Source organism: Theropithecus gelada, chromosome 2 (genome assembly GCF_003255815.1).
Source record: "Theropithecus gelada isolate Dixy chromosome 2, Tgel_1.0, whole genome shotgun sequence".
NCBI classification, from domain to species: Eukaryota; Metazoa; Chordata; class Mammalia; order Primates; family Cercopithecidae; genus Theropithecus; species Theropithecus gelada.
Window position 1 is genome coordinate 164,193,159 of NC_037669.1, and position 21,168 is coordinate 164,214,326.

Consider the following 21,168-nt stretch of genomic DNA (forward strand, 5'->3'; position numbering starts at 1 on the left):
CAAAGTGCTAGGATTACATGAGCCACTGTGTCCAGCCTCTTCCCACTTTTTCAATCTTATTAAGTGCTACAAAAGTAATTTGATCTCTTACTAATAAGCACTCAGTGACCACCTAAATTCCTTATTCTTGCAATCAGTATCTTTAACAACATGGTTTGTTACTTCTAATCTTACTTGTATGTTCTACGTAACGATGGCTATAACTGGTAGAATATATAGAGACATAAACCATAATGTTTCTTTTAGCAAAAAAGTCTCTCCTTTAAACTAGAGAAAATTGGGCCAGACATGGAGGCTCACACCTGTAATCGCAGCACTTTGGGAGGCCGAGGCAGGCGGATCACCTGAGGTTAGAAATTTGAGACAAGCCTGGCCAAAATGGTGAAACCCCATGACTACTAAAAATACAAAAATTAGCTGGGCAAGGTGGCGGGTGCCTGTAATCCCAGCTATTTAGGAGGCTGAGGCAGGAGAATCGTACGAACCCGGGAGGCAGAAGTTGCAGTAAGCTGAGACCATGCCATTGCACTCCAGTCTGGGCAACAAGAGCAAAACTCCATCTCAATCAGTCAGTCAATAAAACTAGAGAAAATGTGAGGGCATGGAAAGAGGAATTCAATAAAACTTGATAATGAAGTGAACAAAGACAATGAATGAAAAAAGAAAAATCAAAAACGAATCTTAAATTTCTAGCTTATCCAATGGGTTACATGATGATACTAAAAGCGGGAGGTGTTTGGGGAGGGATTAGAACTTATATTACAAAGTGACTTTGACATCTCAAAGTGAAAATGGATAGCAGATGGGCAGACATAAATCCTGATTTCAGAAGACAAGTGTTGACTAGAGATGTCACTCTTACAATAAATGTAATACAGATGATACTTTAAGCCTCAGATTTGTTTAAAGATCTAGAACAGAGTTTAAAAGAAGACAGAATGCAATTTTAAAAGAAGAGGCCTAGAACATGTAGATGTTAGAAGTCAAGCAGAGAAGGAAGAACTAATGGAGAAGACTAAGAAGAAATAACCTGAAGAATGTGATATTGACAGAAGCTAAGAAGGAAAAGTATACTAAGTTGAAGGCAAGATCGGCAACGCTGAATGATATTAAGAGGAAAAGTAAGACGAAGATGGGGAGACAAAGACCCATTAGATTTAGCAACTTGGAAGTCTCAACAGCAACTTTAGCTGGTACCTGCTTGGACAACTGAGAAACCAGAGTGGAGTGCTATCCTATAAGGAGTATAGGGAGGTGAGAAAATGAAGATGAAAAGGTAGCAAAGTAGAGATAACTCCTTCAAAAAAAACCGCCTGTAAAAAGAAACAGAAATAATATAGAGGATTCTATGTTATAATGCCTATAGAATGCTAAGAATAATGCATTATCTCAAGTAGTTCTATCTTTTCTACCATTGATAGTTCTTACTAAACATTATTCATCCACACTAAGTTCAGGAACAAGGCAAGGATGCCCAATACTACTCTATTCTGAATATATTTATTGATGAAATTAGGCTAGAGAAAACACTGAAAATATTAAGAAATAAGAATTGAAAAGAAAGCAGGGCACCCTGCTCACCCCTAATCCCAGCACACTGGGAGGCCAAAGCGAGTAGACTGCTTGAGCCCAGGAGTTGGAGACCAGCCTGGGCAACATGGTGAAACTCCTTATCCACAAAAAATAAATAAATTAGCTGAGTGTGGTGGCGGATGCCTGTAGTCCCAACTTCTTAGAAGGCTGAGGTGGGAGAATCACTTGAGCCCCAGGGGTCTAGGCTACAGTATGCCATGATCGTGCCACCGTACTCCAGCCTGGGTGACAGAGTGAGACACTGTCTCCAAAAAAAAAAATAGAAAACAGGAAAAAAAAAAAAAAAAAGAAAAAGAATTGAAAAGAAGAAATAAAACTAGTCGAGGCCAGGCACCTGTAACCCCAGCATTTTGGAGGCTGAGGCAGGTGGATCACCAAAGGTCAGGAGTTCGAGACCAGCCTTGCCAACATGAGGAAACCCTGTCTCTATTTAAAAAAAATACAAAAATTAGCCAGGCGTGGTAGCATGCGCCTGTAATCCCAGCTACTAGGGAGGCTGAGGCAGGAGAATCACTTGAACCCGGGAGGCGGACGTGGCAGTGAGCCAAAATCACACCACTTGACTCAAACCTGGGTGACAAGAGTGATACACTTATCTAAAAAAACTAGTAGAGAAAATTATACACAGAAGAACTAGAAAAGAAGACATAAAACTATTATCAGATGACCTGAGGAAATACCTGGAAAATCCTAGAAAACTGAAAATAAAACTCAAGAAACAAAAGAATTCAGCAAGGTAGCAGGATACAAAATGAACATGAAAAAAAGCAGTCACACTTCTATTACAAATAACAGTTAATTAGAATACATAAGGGATGAGAAAGCCTGTCTGTTGGCTGCATAGATGTCTTCTTCAGAGAAGTGTCTTTTCATATTCTTTGCCCACTTTTTGATGGGGTTGTTTGGTTTTTTCTTGTAAATTTGTTTAAGTTCTTTGTAGGTTCTGGATATTGGCTCTTTGTCAGATGGGTGGAGTGCAAAAATTTTCTCCCATTCTGTAGGTTGCCTGTTTACTCTAATGGTGCTTTCTTTTGCCGTGCAGAAGCTCTTTAGTTTAATTAGATCCCATTTGTCAATTTTGGCTTTTGTTGCCATTGCTTTTGGGGTTTTAGCCATGAAGTCTTTGCCCATACCTATGTCCTGATTCCCTAGGTTTTCTTCTAGGGTTTTTATGGTTTTGGGTCTAACATTCAATTCTTTAATCCATCTTCAATTAACTTTTGTATAAGGGGTAACGAAGGGATCCAGTTTCAGCTTTCTACATATGGCTAGCCAGTTTTCCCAGCACCATTTATTAAATAAAGAATCCTACCCCCATTTCTTGTTTTCGTCAGGTTTGTCAAAGATCAGATGGTTGTAGACATGTGTTGTTATTTCTGAGGCCTCTGTTCTGTTCCATTGCTCTATATATCTGTTTTGGTACCAGTACTATGCTGTTTTGGTTACTGTGGCCTTGCAGTATAGTTTGAAGTCAGGTAGTGTGATGCCTCCAGCTTTCTTCTTTTTGCTTAGGATTCTCCAGGCAATGCAGGCTCTTTGTTGGTTCCATATGAACTTTAAAGTAGTTTTTTCCAATTCTGTGAAGAAAGTCATTGGTAGCTTGATGGGGATGGCATTGAATCTATAAATTACCATGGGCAGTATGGCCATTTTCATGATATTGATTCTTCCTATCCATGAGCATGGAATGTTCCTCCATTTCTTTCTGTCCTCTTTTATTTCATTGAGCAGTGGTTTGTAGTTCTCCTTGAAGAGGTCCTTCACATCTCTTGCAAGTTGGATTCCAAGATATTTTATTCCCTTTGTAGTAATTGTGAATGGGAGTTCACTCATGATTTGGCTCTCTGTTTGTCCATTATTGGTGTATAGGAATGCTTGTGATTTTTGCACATTGATTTTGTATCCTGAGACTTTGCTGAAGTTGCTTATCAGCTTAAGGAGATTTGGGGCTGAGATGATGGGGTAGGTATTCTAAATATACAATCATGTCATCTGCAAACAGGGACAATTTGACTTCCTCTTTTTCTAAATATCCTTTATTTCTTTCTCTTGCCTGACTGCCCTGGCCAGAATTTCCAACACTATATTGAATAGGAGTGGTGAGAGAGGGCATCCTTGTCATGTGCCGGTTTTCCAAGGGAATGCTTCCAGTTTTTGCTTATTCTGTATGATATTGGCTGTGGGCTTGTCATAAATAGCTCTTATTATTTTCAGATACGTTACATCAATACCTACTTTATTGAGAGTTTTCAGCATGAAGGGTTGTTGAATTTTGTCAAAGGCCTTTTCTGTATCTATTGAGATAATCATGTGGTTTTTGTCCTTAGTTCTCTTTATGTGATAAATTACGTTTATCGACTTGCTAATGTTGAACCAGCCTTGCATCCCAGGGATGAAGCCAACCTGCTCGTGGTGGATAAGCTTTTTGATGTGCTGCTGGATTTGGTTTGCCAGTATTTTACTGAGGATTTTCACATCGATGTTCATCAGGGATATTGGTCTAAACTTCTCTTTTTTTCTGTGTCTCAGCCAGGCGTTGGTATCAGGATGATGCCGGCCTCCTAAAATGAGTTAGGGAGGAGTCCTTCTTTTCTATTGATTGAAATGGTTTCAGAAAGAATGGTAGCAGCTCCTCTTTGTACCTCTGGTAGAATTCAGCTGTGAATCCATCTGGTCCTGGACTTTTTTTGATTGGTAGGCTATTAATTATTGTGTCAATTTCAGAGCCTGTTATTGTTCTATTCAGAGATTCAACATCTTCCTGGTTTAGTCTTGGCAGGGTGTATGTGTCCAGGAATTTATCCATTTCTTCTAGATTTTCTAGTTTATTTGTGTAGAGGTGTTTATAGTATTCTCTGATGGTAGTTTGTACTTCTGTGGGATCAGTGGTGATATCCCCTTTATCACTTTTGACTGCCTCTATTTGGTTCTTTTCTCTTTTCTTCTTTATTAGTCTTGCTAGCAGTCTATCAATTTTGCTGATCTTTTCAAAAAAAACCAGCTCTTGGATTCACTGATTTTTTTGAAGGGTTTTTTATATCTCTATCTCCTTCAGTTCTACTCTGATCTTAAGTTATTTATTGCCTTCTGCTAGCTTTTGAATTTGTTTGCTCTTCCTTCTCTAGTTCTTTTAATTGTGATGTTAGGGTGTCGATTTCAGATCTTTCCTACTTTCTCTTGTGGGCATTTAGAGCTATAAATTTTCCCTCTACATACTGCTTTAAATGTGTCCCAGAGATTCGGGTATGTTGCGTCTTTGTTCTCATTGGTTTCAAAGAACATCTTTATTTCTGCCTTCATTTCGATATTTACCCAGCAGTCATTTAGGAACAAATTGTTCAGTTTCCATGCATTTGTGCGGTTTTGATGAGTTTCTTAATCCTGAGTTCTAATTTGATTGCACTGTGGTCTGAGAGACAGTTTGTTGTGATTTATGTTCTCTTACATTTGCTGAGGAGGGCTTTACTTCCAATTATGTGGTCAATTTCAGAGTAAGTGCAATGTGGTGCTGAGAAGAATATATATTCTGTTGATTTGGGGTGGAGACTTCTGTAGATGTCTATTAGGTTTGCTTGGTGCAGAGCTGAGTTCAAGTCCTGGATATCCTTGTTAACCTTCTGTCTCATTGATCTGTCTAATATTGATAGTGGAATGTTAAAGTCTCCCATTATTATTGTGTGGGAGTGTAAGTCTCTTTGTAGGTCTGTAAAGACTTGCTTTATGAGTCTGGGTGCTCCTGTATTGGGCGCATATATATTTAGGACAGTTAGCTCTTCTTGTTGAATTGATCCCTTTACCATTATGTAATGGCCTTCTTTGTCTCTTTGGATCTTTGTTGGTTTAAAGTCTGTTTTATCAGAGACTAGGATCGCAACCCCTGCTTTTATTTTACTTTCCATTTGCTCAGTAGATCTTCCTCCATCCCTTTATTTTGAGCCTATGTGTGTCTCTGCACGTGAGATGGGTCTCCTGAATACAGCACACTGATGGGTCTTGACTCTTTATCCAATTTGCCAGTCTGTGTCTTTTAATTGGGGCATTTAGCCCATTTACATTTAAGGCTAATATTGTTATGTGTGAATTTGATCCTGTCATTATGATATTAGCTGGTTATTTTGCCCATTAATTGATGCAGTTTCTTCATACCATCAATGGTCTTTACAATATGGCATGTTTTTGCAGTGACTCATACCATTGTTCCTTTCCATGTTTAGTGCTTCCTTCAGGATCTCTTGTAAGGAAGGCCTGGTGGTGACAAAATCTCTCAGCATTTGCTTGTGTGTAAAGGATTTTATTTCTCCTTCACTTATGAAGCTTAGTTTGGCTGGATATGAAATTCTGGGTTGAAAATTCTTTTCTTTGAGAATGTTGAATATTGGCCCCCACTCTCTTCTGGCTTGTAGGGTTTCTGCCGAGAGATCCACTGTTAGTTTGATGGGCTTCCCTTTGTGGGTAACTCGACATTTCTCTCTGGCTTAACATTTTTTCTTTCATTCCAACCTTGGTGAATACGACAATTACGTGTCTTGGAGTTGCTCTTCTCCAGGTGTATCTTTGCGGTGTTCTCTGTATTTCCTGAATTTGAATGTTGGCCTGCCTTGCTAGGTTGGGGAAGTTCTTCTGGATAATATCCTGAAGACTGTTTTCCAACTTGGGTCCATTCTCCATGTCACCTTCAGGTACACCAATCAAACGTAGATTTGGTCTTTTTACATAGTCCGATATTTCTTGGAGGCTTTGTTCACTTCTTTTTACTCTTTTTTCTCTAAACTTGTCTTCTCGCTTTATTTCATTAATTTGATCTTCAATCACTGATACCCTTTCTTCCACTTGACCGAGTCAGCTATTGAAGCTTGTGCATGCATCACGAAGTTCTCGTGCCATGGTTTTCAGCTCCATCAGGTCATTTAAGGTCTTCTCTACGCTGTGTATTCTAGTTAGCCATTCGTCTAACCTTTTTTCAAGGTTTTTAGCTTCCTTGTGATGGGTTCGAAGATGCTCCTTTAGCTCGGAAAAGTTTGTTATTACTGACCTTCTGAAGTCTACTTCTGACAACTCGTCTAAGTCATTCTCCATTTATCTTTGTTCCGTTGCTGGTGAGGAGCTGCGATGTTTTGGAGGAGAAGAGGTGCTCTGGTTTTGAGAATTTTCAGCTTTTCTGCTCTGGTTTCTCCCCATCTTTGTGGTTTTATCTACCTTTGGTCTTTGATGTTGATGACCTGCAGATGGGGTTTTGGTGTAGATGTCCTTTTTGTTGGTGTTGATGCTATTCCTTTCTGTTTGTTAGTTTTCCTAACAGTCAGGTCCCTCAGCTTCAGGTCTGTTAGAGTTTGCTGGAGGTCCACTCCAGACCCTGTTTGCCTGGGTATCACCAGAGGAGGCTGCAGAACAGCAAATATTGCTGCCTGATCCTTCCTCTAGAAGCTTCGTCCCAGAGGGGCACACAACTGTGTGAGGTGTCTGTCAGCCCATACTGGGAGGTGTCTCCCAGTTAAGCTACACGGGGGTCAGGAACCCACTTGAGGAGGCAGTCTGTCCATTCTGAGAGTTCAAATGCTGTGCTAGGAGAATCACTGTTCTCTTCAGAGCTGTCAGACAGGGACATTTAAGTCTGCAGAAGTTTCTGTTGCATTTTTTTCAGCTATGCCCACCCCACAGAGGTGGAGTCTACAGAGGCAGTAGGCCTTGCTGAGCTGTGGTGGGCTCCACCCAGTTCGAGCTTCCCGGCCACTTTGTTTACATACTTAAGCCTCAGCAATGGCAGACACCCCTCCCTCAGTGAGGTTGCAGCCTCACTGTTAGATCTCAGACTGCCGTGCTAGCAGTGAGCAAGGCTCCGTAGGTGTGGGACCCACTGAGCCAGGAATGGGAGAGAATCTCCTGGTCTGCTGGTTGCTAAGGCCATGGGAAAAGCGCCTTATTTGGGCAGGAGTGTCTCGTTTTTCCAGGTATAGTCTGTCACAGCTTCCCTTGGCTAAAAAGGAAAATCCCTGACTCCTTGCACTTCCCAGGTGAGGTGACGCCCCACCCTGCTTCGGCTTGCCCTCCGTGAGCTACACCCAGTGTCCAACAAGTCCCAGTGAGATGAACCAGGTACCTCAGTTGGAAATGCAGAAATCACCCACCTTCTCTGTCGATCACACCAGGAGCTACAGACCGGAGCTATTTCTATTCGCCCATCTTGGAAAGGAACTTTTTCAAGAAAGTCTCTTTCAAATAGCAATTTTTAAAAGTAAAATATTTAGGAATAAACAGCAATGTTCAAAACCTACTAAAAAAAAATAAACATTCTTAAAACATATAAAAGTAGGACTGTACAACTGAAAAGAAATACCCTGTCCTTGGTTAGAACATCTCAACATCAACAGGTCACAAACTTACAAATCATAAAGCTTTTCATGGAGTTAGACAAGTTGATACTGAAGTTCAAATGGAAAAAGTTCAAGAAAAACTGGGAAATACTGAAAATAGAGGGGACTACCTCATTAACACATACTACAGGCATTAAAACATACTATAAAGCCTCTATAATGAAAACAGTGTAGGACTGCTACATGAACAGGCAGAAAAGTGCAAATGAACAGAAAGTCCAGAAATAGATTCCACTACAGATAGAAATCTAATCTCTATAAAGGTGATATAACAAATCATTAGCACATTTATAGTCATTTTAAACAACAGACAAGAAAAAAAGATAAAATTCAATGTTTCTCACATCATACATAAAAATAAACTGCAAATGGATCAGAGATCTAATTGTAAGAAAACTACAAGTATTTTTAAAAGTGTGAGGGGAGGGTGGGGGCAGGAGAGAGGGATTCCTCCTAAACTAAGAATTCAGAAAAGGCTTTCTCACTAGGACTAAAGTACAAATATAAAACTTTTGCAGGACAAAAATACATCAGAAAATAAATAATAAAACAGGTAACAAACTGGAAGGAAACTTTTGCAACATATATCACAGATAAATGCCTAATATCCCTACAAAGAACTTCTAAACTGAGAGGGAAAAGCCCCAATATCCTATGGAAAGTGGCTCTTACATATATGAAAAGACATTCAACTCCACACATAAAAGATGAATGCAAATTAAATGTATCCAACATTCCATTTCTCACCTATCACTTGGCAAAAATGAAGTTTCACAATGCACTCTGTCTGCAAGGCTGTCGGGAAATAGGCACTCTCATACACTGCAGTGTGGGAAGACAAAATGTTACAGCCCCCATGCAGGGGACTGGGTAATACTCTAATACAACTATGTAAGTATTTGCCCTTTGAACCTTTTTGTTGTTGTTGTTAGCAACAAAGTCTCACTCTGTCACCCAGATTGGGTGTAATGGCTCTATCATAGCTCACTGCAGCCTTGAACTCCTGGGCTCAAGGGATCCTCTCAAGTAGCTGGGATTACAGAGGCAAGTCACTGCACCGGGCTTAGTATTTGCCCTTTCAACCAGCAATCCCATTTCCAGGAATTTGCCCTGAAGATACACCTCTAAAACTATGAAAATAAATATCACTGCAGCATGTTTGTAATTGCAAAATATTGAAAACTACTTAAATGCGCAAGCATGAGAGATTGGTTGAATAAACTATGGCACACGCAAAGTAGTAAGCACCTGCAAAAACGAGTAAGGAAAATCTCTACAAACTGGTATGAGGTAATTTCCAAGAGATACTGATACATGAAAAAACTGAACTGCAAAAGAACATACATGCTACTTTTTAGGTAAAAAAAAAAAAGAAAAGAAACATAAATATCTCTGCATATCTTTATAAAAATGAGTAAAGCCCAGAAAACAATAAAATTGGTTTCCTACAAAGTATGGGGTGGAATGGGGAGGATGGAGTGACAATTTTCTGGTATATCTTTTTGTACAGTTGTACTTTTTGGAAAAGTAAGTAATTTTCTACATATTCAAAAAATTAAATCAATAAGGATATAAGGAAAAGGGGGCACAAAAGCTGAAAGAAAACTAATACGAGTGAACTATATTCCAAATTAATATCATAACCACGCTTAAGGAATAAGGAAGAAAGAACTAAGTAATTATGAGAATAGTATTTGGTTATATATTCATAGGAATGAGTACAGAAAGGAGGGAGAACTTCAAACAATTTTCAAACTTTTTTGGTGTATTTGTTTCTTATATGATTAACCAATTTTGAAACTGTTTTAGATCTATTATTTAGTTGAACAAAAGAGTAAATGTGTTGATACTGTTGGAAGCCAAGGTTCTCACTATGAAAGATGGGACATATAAATATGAGAAGCAAGCAAGAAAGAAACCTGCATGGATGGATTAGAATTAGAGAAACTGGTGTATCTCTAAATAAAAAACAATATGCAGATGTATGTGTCCACATGTTTTTCAATATGCATTTGTGTATATAAGTATAAATGTAGATGTATATGTATATATAAAGCTTATATATTTCCTACCTCTGTCCTCTAAAAGGGCCTAAAAGCCAAGACCCAGTAGCAATCAACACACTAGTGCCAAGATCTTGTTCGCTAATATTATTCCCCACTAAAAAACAATCAGAGCTTCTCAGAGAAATGGCTGCTTCCAAAGCTGGGGGAGAACATATAAAAGATAACCCTGCAACAACTTCTTTTGTCAGAAATTAAGGAAGCACTGAAATACGCGATGGAGGACTGTCATGCACTTCAACTAACCAAACCTGGGCAATTTGAGTACCAAAAGCTCTCTGACTTCTAAGGCTGTTTGGTCTTCCCAATCTTACCTTTTGAAATTCTGTCCCATAATTGTCCTTTCCTCTGTTTCCCCTACCTAACCAGAAACATCCATCACTACAGTTGTGTCCTGTCTCTAGCACTCCATGATACAGTATTCTGGCCAACTTTTTTTTTTTTTTTTTAAACAAATCCACAAAGAAAATCCTATGTTCTGGATTCCAACTCTTGTACATTTATCAGAATGTACTATGCTCACAATAAGCAACTAGAGGGCAGACTGAGTATTTTTCACTACTGTTTGCCCAAGGCCAAGTACAGAGCCTATTCTTTATTAGCAATTTGGTAAAAATGTATTCAACTGAAATGTTTAATTTATTCCATTGCTCATGGTTTTCCTCTTTCCAGCAAACACTAAGAATAGTCAATTTTCTCTTTTTCATTCATCCATCAAATCTGACTGGGATCAGTTCTATGCTCACTTTCTAATTCAGCAGTCACCAACCTTTTTGGCACCGGGTACTCGCTTTGTGAAAGACAGTTTTTCCACGAATGGGGAGGGAGGTGGGGAGAGATGGTTTCGAAATCAAACTGTTACACCTCAGATCATCAGGCATTAGATTCTCATGAGGAATGAGCAACCTGGATCCCTCGCATACACAGTTCACAATAGGGTTGGCACACCTATGAGAATCTAATGCTGCTGCTGATCTGACAGGAGGCAGAGCTCACCTGCTCACCATTCACCTCTTGCTGTGTGGCCTGTTCCTAATAGGCCATGGACCGGTCTCAGTCCATGACCAGGGGGTTGGGGACCCCTGTTCGAAATGATGACTGCTCAATCACTCCAATCCTCAAAAATGTCTGCATCTTTAGTCCCTTCGGTACACAAGAGTCATACCAGTACCATTTATATGTAGCAATATTAGAAAGTATGTTTTATGTGGCATAACATCACAATTTCAGAAGTTGTCCATATCTCTTATTTTGAGTAAGATAAATAAATGTGGAAAGAAGTCAGTTTGTGCACATGTTAAAGGAAAAAATTTAAAAGACTGTTTGTTTGTTTTGAAAAAAAAAAGTATGCTATAGTCAAGTAAATTTGGGAAATACTGAATTAAACTAAGTTACACCAGGTTCTCAGGTCTTTTAATACATCAGCATATAATGGGATTCTCTTATGGGAAAGTAGTGCTTTCAGTGCTTTCAGATTTATGTGGCCATGGGATCTTTACATTCCAAGCATCTCCTGGAAAAAATATATCATAGAACACACTTTGGAAATGTTTACTACACTATGACTGGCAGAAAACATCTTAAGTATCTGTGAACATGAGAAGATGCTGCCATGGCCAAAAGAAAACACCTGATTAATACTACCAGGGTGACATGAAGCTTTCTACATAATATACAAAGTAACTACTGATTCAAATTGCAACTGGTTAAAGACCAAAAGCTTATGAGTTCTAAATTAACTATCTGTCTACTCCTGGGCCCCCACTAAAATTCTGGCGTGAGTTTCCACTTCCTCTTCCAATTCTTGAACTACAGATAACCAACTCCACTATGAGCACCCCACAATTACAACACACATACACAGAAAAAATGAGAGGTCTGAATTATGGCAATGCTTCTCAGAGTTTAATATTCATACAAATGACCTAGGAATTTTGATGAAACACAGATTCTGATTTAGTAGGTATGGGGTTAGGCCTGAGATTGTGCGTATCTAGGAAGATCTCAGGTAACACCAATACTGTTTATGTACAGACCATACTTTGGGTAGTAACTGTATAATGCATATCAGGACAAAATGTTGAGGCCTCTAACTCATATCCAGTGGCTATGTCTTTCAAACTACTTTCCAAAGATTTCATTCTTCCAACGGAAAACAATTAACTTTCATTCATTTATAAAAACAGAAACTGTACACAAAACTGAAGATACACTTAAATCCCTATTATCTGCTGATGATTACGTTTTACTAGAAATGGCAGTTTCCTGCAGAGAGCCATAACAGTACAATTATCTAAAATCATTTTTAATCTAAATCTTCGTTCTACCTCTATTTCCAAATGCCCATACCAACACAGAAACACACTGACTTTCATGGCAGCCAGGAACTGTCTCCAATTTTACTGACTTACAAGGCTGCAATTGTAGGCCCTGCCCCCAACCAAAAAAGACATGTATAAAGCCAGCATCTTTCTCAATGATTTACTAAAAGCAGCAGCTCATTTTAATAAAACAATCCTAAAACATAAAATTGATTGAACCAACTGCTGTGTTGGGCATACACAACAGCTGATCAAAATCATTCAAGAATTTTATTCTTACAGATTTTCTTTCAGGCTTTGAGAAATTTTCTCCCATTCCACACTTTTATCTTGATATTGATATCACTGAAATAAAGAAAAAAAAAAAGGATCTTTAAATCTATGAAATAGTTTTTAAATACAAAGTAGATCAATTCAAGAAAATATTTTAATAAACTGACTCACATACAACTTAATGTACATACAAAAGCTAATAACCACTTTTCTAGAACATAATTTGTGTAACAAAATTAAGGGTTTATACTGAGTAACCTCTTACGATGTCAAACATTTTGTGGCTTTTCCTAGGCACAGCACTGTCATTTAGCAAAGTATTACAAAATTACACAACACATATTACCCTCATTCCTTAACAAGGAAAACTTTGTAAAATTAGATAGTAATTCTCTTTATGCTTCTTGATATTAAACACTGAGATTTTATTTCACTAAAACATAAAGATACTTATTTATTTGCATGTTACATGATGCCTTTATTTGACTTTTTATAATTAAGTAATTTTAGAGTATTTTTGTCACAACGAAGGACAAAGATAAGCCAACTGTTTAGATTCCTCTCCTTTATGTTGTGTCTTTGATCACTAACAATGCTGCGTGAACAGCCAACAGAAGGCTGACATTTCATAAAATATGCAGTGATAAAAACTAATACTGTAGCATCTGGGAGTGATACATAAAATGCAGAAATACACCTAATAACTGTGATCTTAAATTACAAGTTACTAAAAGCTAAATAAAAGGCATACCTAAGAACAAAAAAATAGCAAGATTACAAAAGGTTTTCTTATACCTCTCTTTCTAAAAACAAAGTTTTTAAAATAGTTTAAGTCCATTAGACTTTTCCTACTACTCTACAACTTAAAAGCCCATTACTTTCTAAGAACAGGGTAACTGTACTATACACCTCTCAACAACTGAAGAACATGTTACAAAACCGCCAATGAAAGACCCTGTTCAAAATGTAGAGGAAGTTTTTCTTCTCAGATACTTAAAAATGTTAAAACTGCTAACAAAGTAAAACAACACATAACTTTTATGACAAGATGCCAGAGAGAATGTCTAAAATAAAATTTAAAGTCCATAATAATCTAAACAAATATACTCTTAATACCAATATTAATACATCCTTTCACAATCTAAGCCTTAAAGGCCTTGATAAACCACAGGAAGCAAGTAAAATGTGCTCAAATATGTTTAAATAATTTTACCTTTACTACTAAACATTTGTTTTTTAATAGTAAGAAGCAGGGAAATCACACAATAAAGACAATCCTTTATTTTTACTTTTGAGAGCAAACATTTGAATTTATCTTCATAGCATTTGGTTTAATAGTCCACCTATATCCATCAAAATCACAGTCCAGCAGAAGTATCTTATTGCTTTTTTTTTTTTTAATATGTATGCTAAAGGGAAATGAAAAAACAAAGGCCATATTCAGCACTTCAAGAACTCTGAATTACACTTTGACTAAAGAAAATACACATTTAAGTATGTAGGAAGCAAGTGTCCTTGTGCTTATAATTAGCATCTGATTTCAGGGATTTTACTATTTAAGGCACACTCACTGCCTGTTATTCTTACCACGGTTTTTTATGTCACTTAATAGAGATAAATATTCTCTTCCCTTCTCATATTTACATCAACGATACTGAATTTTTTTAAAGCTGTTAAAATAGGCTAAACACCCATCTCAACATCACTCTTCATCTCCAACTGGACAAAGAATGGCATTACAAGACTGGGAACAGAGAAGGCATATTTACATTCACAATGTTCCTAACTGTAACATTTATGTAAATTATATTTTTATATTTGCAAATACAACAATTTTTAGTTTCACTGTATATTTTGCCATTCTTTCAATATTAACTTTCTATGGTTATTACAACCTCAAAAAATCATGCCTATGAAATATGACATTGTTCAAGCCACTAGAAAAAAACACCTGAAGCTAAAATAACGTATCTAAGAACAACATATCTACCTTTAATCTAATCTTATTCTCCTACAAAAGATAGCTTTAGTACATTAACTAAAAATTCCTAATTGAGTTTAGAAAATCTTCCTTTTGGAATTATTTTCATTATCTTTTAACTATTTCACATGAGTTTACGTATCACATAAATGACATAAAATTCACTATAATTATTTTAATGTCAGGCACCTATTAATCATTCTTTCCATTATGTTGTCTACTGAATTTACCCAGATATACAGCATTACGTGTATTTAGAAGAATTAAGTTGGACCATTTGAAAACCTACACTTTCAAGAATAATTTACCCTATCAAAATTTATTTGTGAAGTAAGAAAAATTATAAATACCAATGACAGCAGAGGGGAAAAACGAAGGCAATTTTCTAGGTTTTCTGATTGTCAAAAAAAAATGACAAACCACATTCCTCAACTGTAACTAAGTAGGTAATTATGAAATTAGCTGTACAGCATCTTTCTCTCTCTTCCAGAATATAAAGTCCATGAAAGCTGAGTCTATACCTTTGTTGTTTAACTTTTTAATCAATGGTGCTTGAGTGTAGGCAACCAATTAAGATTTATGGAAAAAAAAAAAGTGGGCATTTGTAATGAACTGTACTTGGCTAAGAGAGATTCAAAGAAATATAACATGGTCCCTGCTTTCCTAACACTTAAAATCCAGTCAGCAACATAGGACCTAGACCCAAGTAACACACAAAAGCAAGTAATAGTACAAAATACTGAACAGGAAGTGCTTTGTGAGTAGCAACAAAGCAAAACAGGAATTCAGATGATGGTGAAATCACAGTAGAACCACTGCAGAAAGACTTCACAGAGGGGGCAAGACAAGAGCTGAAAGTTGGAAAAAAGTACGTTAAGATTTAGTGGCCAAAAAAAAAAGTAGAAAGGACATCATAGAGTAAAATGCAGAAAAGACATAAAACACTGAGAAACGGAAAAGGATATGCCAATGTAAAAATATTCTCAGTATGTTGGGACCATCCTGACAAAAATGAAAGCATTTTTGTTACTGGCCAGTGGAGGAAAAAACTGGGACAAATTTACGAGAGAACCTCAAATACCAGGCTGGAAAGTCTAAATTTCAATCTCCAGGCAAAGTGGGGCCAATGAAGGTTCCTAAGCAGGAGATTGTCTGGATAATAGCAATGCTTTAGGAAGATTAATCTGACAGCAATGCACAGGACAGATTTGAGGATGGCAGGGATACAAATTCAGAGACTTCTAAAGTATTCCAGGAATAAGGCTGCAGAAGAGTCATCTAGGCTTTTGAGAATGCTATAGAACTGGCAGGAGCAAAAACTACTAAGACAATACATTGACTAATGAGATATAATGGGTAAGAGAGAACAAGACAAGAAATTCTTAGATCTAAGATAAAGAGCCTAAAGGATAACAGGAGGGAACAAAGAATGGCTGGATCTGACTGGAGCGAACAGGTCAGTGGCAAGACGATGCTTCCGGTTCCAGACATTCACTGTGAGGGGACAGAGAGATGGAAACATAAAAATGAGATCAAATGTAGAGCTATATATTTTAGAGTTCTCTGTGAATATGTAATAGTTTAAAATCTTGAAAAGAAGGGAAGAACAAAGGGCAGAGGCTGAAAATTATACTACACTAACAAAATCTATAAAATACACCTGAGGAAATTAACTAAAGTCAAATAAAAATGGAATGACTAAGATAGTTCCAGTCCAGAAGGAATAACTCAAAAAAGGAGAATACAGGCCCATAAAGAGAGTGCTTGCAAAAACTTTACCCAACATTGTTAAACAAACAGGGTCTTAGAATGTACTGCAAGGAAGAATAACTTTTAAATATTCTGGGGTGTTTTTTTTTGAGAGAGAGGCTATGTTAGGATATAAACGAGAGACAAAAACTAAGTATCTGAGGAAACTAAAAAACTTTTAAACATATAATTTCTTATTGTTTTGTTTCACTAAAAGAAAAAGCTAGAACATTTTCCTTTTAGAAAGTCCTGATTCCGTATTACATGCAAAGTAAATGTCCATACAAGATTAAAAGAAAAACACTTTCATGTGCTTTTTATGCTTTATATATCAATTATATTCACTTTCGTATTTTTTCGCATCTGCATTAGCTCTTATTACTACTCTCTCAAGTTTAGACCAGTATGCATATAAACTATACACTATATTTTTATATTTCTTAAATGCTATAAAATATTACAATGAGAAAAAAATCTAACAAGTACTGTACCTATTTTTAAAAATACACACACTCAGCCAGGCACGGTGGCTCACGCCTGTAATCCCAGCACTTTGGGAGGCTGAGGAGGGTGTTCTCAGCCAGGAGTTTGAGACCAGCCTGGCCAACATGGCGAAACCCCTTCTCTACTAAAAATACAAAAAATTAGCCAGGCGTGGTGGCAGATGCCTGTAATCCCAGCTACTTGGGAGGCCAGGCAGGGGAACTGCCAGAACCCAGGAGGTGGAGGCTGCGTGAAGCCGAGATCACGCCACCGCATTCCAGCCTGGGCAACAAGAGTGAAACTCCGTCTCGGGGGAAAAAAACTAACACACACATACACAATTTTTTGCATGGTACAGCCTACAATAGAATATAGAATTCACAGGGAAAAAACAAATCAGGAAAAGCCCCACTCCCTCCCCCTACTTCACCATGGGCCTAAAACAGAAAATAACAACAGAAACTTCAAGAAAAGAGACCCAGCATGAAACAGAAATGTAAATGTAAACTAAGGCTTTAGAAAAACGTTTTCCAGAGTGTAACTTTATCTGAAGAACCCTGGGAATGGCTGAATTGTATCAAGATTTAGAATTCCAATGGAAAGGTTAAAGCTTTATAATGTATAATCTTTACCATCATACATGAAGAAGAGAGATGCTCATTCACCAGCACAAGGAATTGTTCTGATAACTTATATGAATGTACTCACCGTACGTGGGTGTCTAACTCTACCAAAAGATATTTAAGCTAACCAATAAGTCAGATATGTTCTTAAAAATGCTAAGTGGTTGTTTATGTGTGTTAGATTTTCTCTATGGCATATTAATGTACTTTTCCTGTATGATATGGTGAACTCAGTGATAATAAATATGTGGTGTGTCTGCCGCCTACATTTTCACTGACGGCACATGGAGTGTAAAACTGGCACTGTAAACTGAAAAGAAAGAAATTAACTTTAGAGGTATGTAGCATTGGTTTTATCTTATGTATTACTAAATCTAAATGCAGATGGCTTATTAAATTAAGGACACAAGTGTGTATAAATTAGCAAGTATCAAATATCGATTTAGCTTATTAAAATAAAATATAGAATAGAAAATCATAAATTGGTCTTTTTTTTTAGGCTGTCCAAAGAACAAGTTAATCCATTTGAATATAAATTATATTATGTGCTTTGGGGAAATTCCAGACTACAAATTTAGGTTGAAGAATAGACATAAATGGTAATTTAGCCACTAGATACATAAAAAATACATAATTGTTGTCTTTGATTAATGTAGTATAATCTAATAAACAAAAAATTTCAAAAAAGTAAAATGAAAACATTCAAATACTTTATTAAAAGGCAGCTGTGCTAGTAAAATTGTTTCTGTAACAGCTGTTTAAATAAATGTAATGCCCAGTTAATTCTTTAGTATAAACTTAAGTCTAAAAGGTAGAGGGAGGAAAAAAGGCTGTCTTAATTCCTCTTCTTCACATTTTTTGTATTTTTTTTTTTTTTTTTAGTAGAGACGTTTCGCCCTGTTAGCCAGGATGATCTCAATCTCCTGACCTCATGATCTGCCCACCTCAGCATCCCAAAGTGCTGGGGTTACAGGCGTGAGCCATGGTGCCCGGCCCCAAGATAATTTTAAAACTTATATAAAAGAATATTTGTATAACCTTGGAATGTAGCCGAATTTCTAAGGATGTTTTAAAGTGACAAATATGACTATGCAAAACTTTAAAATGTTTGTGCAATGGGAAAAAAATCACCATAAATAAATATGAAATATAGACAAACTGGAAAAATATTTTTCTCTAATATAGCAGACCCAAAGTAGATATTCTTTTTTGTTGTTGTTGTTGTTTTTTGAGACAGAGTCTCACTCTGTTGTCCAGGCTGGAGGGCAGTGGTGCGACCTTGACTCACTGCAAGCTCCGCCTCCCCGGTTCATGCCATTCTCCTGCCTCAGCCTCCCGAGTAGCTGGAACTACAGGCACCCGCCACCACACCCAGCTCATTTTTTTTTTTTTTTTTTGGTATTTCTAGTAGAGACAGGGTTTCACTGTGCTAGCCAGGATGGTCTCGATCTGGACCTGGTGATTCATCCGCCTCGGCCTCCCAAAGTGCTGGGATTACAGGTGTGAGCCACCACGCTCAGCCAAATATTCTTAATATAAAAAGACCTTCTACACACTAATACAAAAATAGATCATTACCTCAACAGAAAAAAAGGACAAGAAATGAATAAAAACAAGTTTTTAAGGGATATATAACAAGTTGCACAAAGAAATGCAAATAAAAATAAGTTAATTTCCTCCCAATTGATGAAGACAAAAAACACGGACAATATCCAGCAGTGGCAAGAGCATGGTCATTCATATGTTATCACGTACCACTGGCGAAAGGCAAACTGGAGCATCTCACTGAGTGGTAATTTAGAAATATGATTCAAAATGTTAAATGCACTTAATCTTTGACCCAACAATTTCACTTGTAAAACTTATACTGAAAAGACAAGTGCACAAAAATTTATATACAATGATCCCACTTACAACATTACTTATTGGAAACAATCTAAATGGTTACTATTAAGAAATTAATTAAGCAAATTATAGTACATCTACTCAATGAAGTTTATTAAGTAGTCATTTAAAAGGATGCCATAATGCCACAATTATTGACAAAGGAACACCTGCAATGTGAAGTACTTTTTACTTTCTTCTTTTTTTTTTTAATACTATTGACATGTTCTACAAAGACTCATGCATCTTATTTTTTAACAGCTATATTGAAACATGAATATGCCTTACAATTCACCCACTTGAAGTGTACAATTCAATTGATTATAGTATATACAGAGTTGTGTAAGGGTAACCACAGTCAATTTTAGAACATTTTTATTACTCAATTCCAAAAATTACCCCATACCCATTAAAAAGTCACTCATCTCCCGCCAATCCCCCTTGCCCTGGCAACCCCAAAACTGCTTTTTTTCTCCATAAATTGGTCTACTGTAGCCATTTCATATGAAAAGAATCATCTAGTATATGGTCTTTTGTGACTGGCTTCTGTGTCTGTAGTTTCACTGCCCATTTCTCAGATAAAGCTAAAATCTTTTTTTTTTTTTTTGAGATGGAGTCTCGCTCTGTCTCCCAGGCTGGAGTGCAGTGGCCTGATCTCCGCTCACTGCAAGCTCCGCCTCCCGGGTTCACGCCATTCTCCTGCCTCAGCCTCCCGAGTAGCGGGGACAACAGGCGCCCACCACCGCGCCCGGCTAATTTTTTTCTGAAGTTTTTAGTAGAGACAGGGTTTCACCGTGTTAGCCAGGATGGTCTCGATCTCCTGACCTCATGATCCGCCCGCCTCGGCCTCCCAGAAGTGCTGGGATTATAGGCGTCAGCCACTGCGCCCGGCCTAAAATTCTTATTTTCTGTGGAAGCAAATGGGATTGACTTAGGAAAAAACTGCCCTGTGACTAATTCAGACTGTCTCAGCAGTAATATCAAGTATAAATTTCATCATTTTCACTTTTGTAACTTTTGCAACAGTACAGATAACTAAAAGTACTGTTTTTCAATAACAACACAATAATACAACTCTGTATTTTATACAACTGAATTTGAAGCCATTTTTCATATTATGGCTGGATTTTCACTACATATTCATACAATGAACATTTCATAGCAGTGAATAAGAGCTACATGTATCAACATGGATAAATCTTAAAAATAATATTGAGATAAAATTTTAAGTTATAAAAAGATACATACAATAAAAAATACAGACAATAATAAATACCGATAAGGATGTAAAAATGGGGATCCTCATACATTGTTAATGGGAGTGTGTAAGAGTATAGCCATTTCAGAAAACAGTTTGGCAGTTTCTTAAAAAGTTAAACATAAATTTATCATATGACATACCAACCCCACTCTTAGGTATCTACCCAAGGGAAATGAAAAGAAATATTCACACAAAGACTTGAGCACGAATGTTCTTAGTAGATTTATTCATAATAGCCAAAAGCTGCAAACAACATAAATGTCCATGAAATGGATTGACAGATGATCAATGTATTAACGAGACATACTAGCAATGTAGTAATATTCAGCAATAAAAAGGAAGAAATTATGGATACATGCTACAAAACAAACTTCAAAAACATTATGTTCTGGACAAAGTCAGGCACCATAGACCAAGTATTATATTATTCCATTTATATCAACTATCCAGAAAAGGCAAAGCTATAAAGACTAAAAAATAAATAAATTGTTGCCTTGAATTGGGGGAATGGGGATTAAGAGTTAATGTACGTAAGAAATCATAGTGGAGTAATGAAAATGTTCTAC

General features: G+C 37.0%; 1 protein-coding gene across 2 annotated transcripts in view; it reads right to left on the reverse strand.

The window, feature by feature from the left end:
- The window catches only part of TBC1D5 (TBC1 domain family member 5), a 564,034-nt gene that overhangs the window by 445,396 nt on the left and 97,470 nt on the right, over nucleotides 1-21,168 (reverse strand). For both annotated transcript variants that reach the window (XM_025377827.1, XM_025377828.1), the window contains exon 2: nucleotides 12,629-12,693. The gene's annotated coding sequence lies outside the window, so the exon portion shown is untranslated. The remainder of the gene's footprint in view (nucleotides 1-12,628; nucleotides 12,694-21,168) is intronic.